The following is an 833-nucleotide window of genomic DNA, read 5'->3' on the forward strand; positions in this document are numbered from 1 at the left end:
CTGATTTTCACTCGCCTCGAGTTCGCCTTGAACTCGCCATGGCGAGCTAGTGTTTTTGTGAACTCGCCATGGCGAGTAGATGTGCTCGCGAGGCGAGTTGCACAGCTTCTGAGTGCTAACTTGCTTGTATGACTAGTAGTGGTCTGAGGTTGTTGGATTTGAGCATAGTTTTATTTAATTGTGCATTATTATGGATTGATGAATTGCTGGTTGTTGTTATTGCTGATGGCTATGATGTATGATTATTTATTAAACCATACATGTTGTATTAATTGGAGTCACATGGAGTTGCATTGCATGGTCAGTTGTATGTAGATATACACAAGTAGGTCCATTGCATATGCATAAAACAGCGGTGAGGGCTTCGGTCCTGGAGTACTAGTTGCTCAACAGCGGTGAGGGCTTCGGTCCTGATGAATGCTTTAACCATTCAAAAGCGGTGAGGGCTTCGGTCCTGATTGGTACCACATGCATAATGCATTTCATTAAGAAGTCTAAGATGGTGTCTTAGCAGTGGTCATGTCATTTGCATGAGTCTTGGTTGTTGTTTCAGGTTTATCTGATGTTGATGTTGATGTTGAATATACATTTATTTATATATATTCATTGTGACCTTGATGTGTTGTTGATGTTATTGGTAATATGTACATTGTATACATACTTGCTAAATGGATTATTATGGTGATGTTGTTGTGGCTTGTGAATTAAATATTGATAATTGCAAGATTAATATGTTTGAAGTAATAGGGTGTTAGATTCATTTGATGATTTTAGTATCTATATTTATTGTTGTGAATCTCACCCCTTCTGCTTGAAAACGTTGCCCTTCCTAT

The sequence above is a fragment of the Medicago truncatula genome, chromosome 1 (genome assembly GCF_003473485.1).
Source record: "Medicago truncatula cultivar Jemalong A17 chromosome 1, MtrunA17r5.0-ANR, whole genome shotgun sequence".
Lineage (NCBI taxonomy): Eukaryota > Viridiplantae > Streptophyta > Magnoliopsida > Fabales > Fabaceae > Medicago > Medicago truncatula.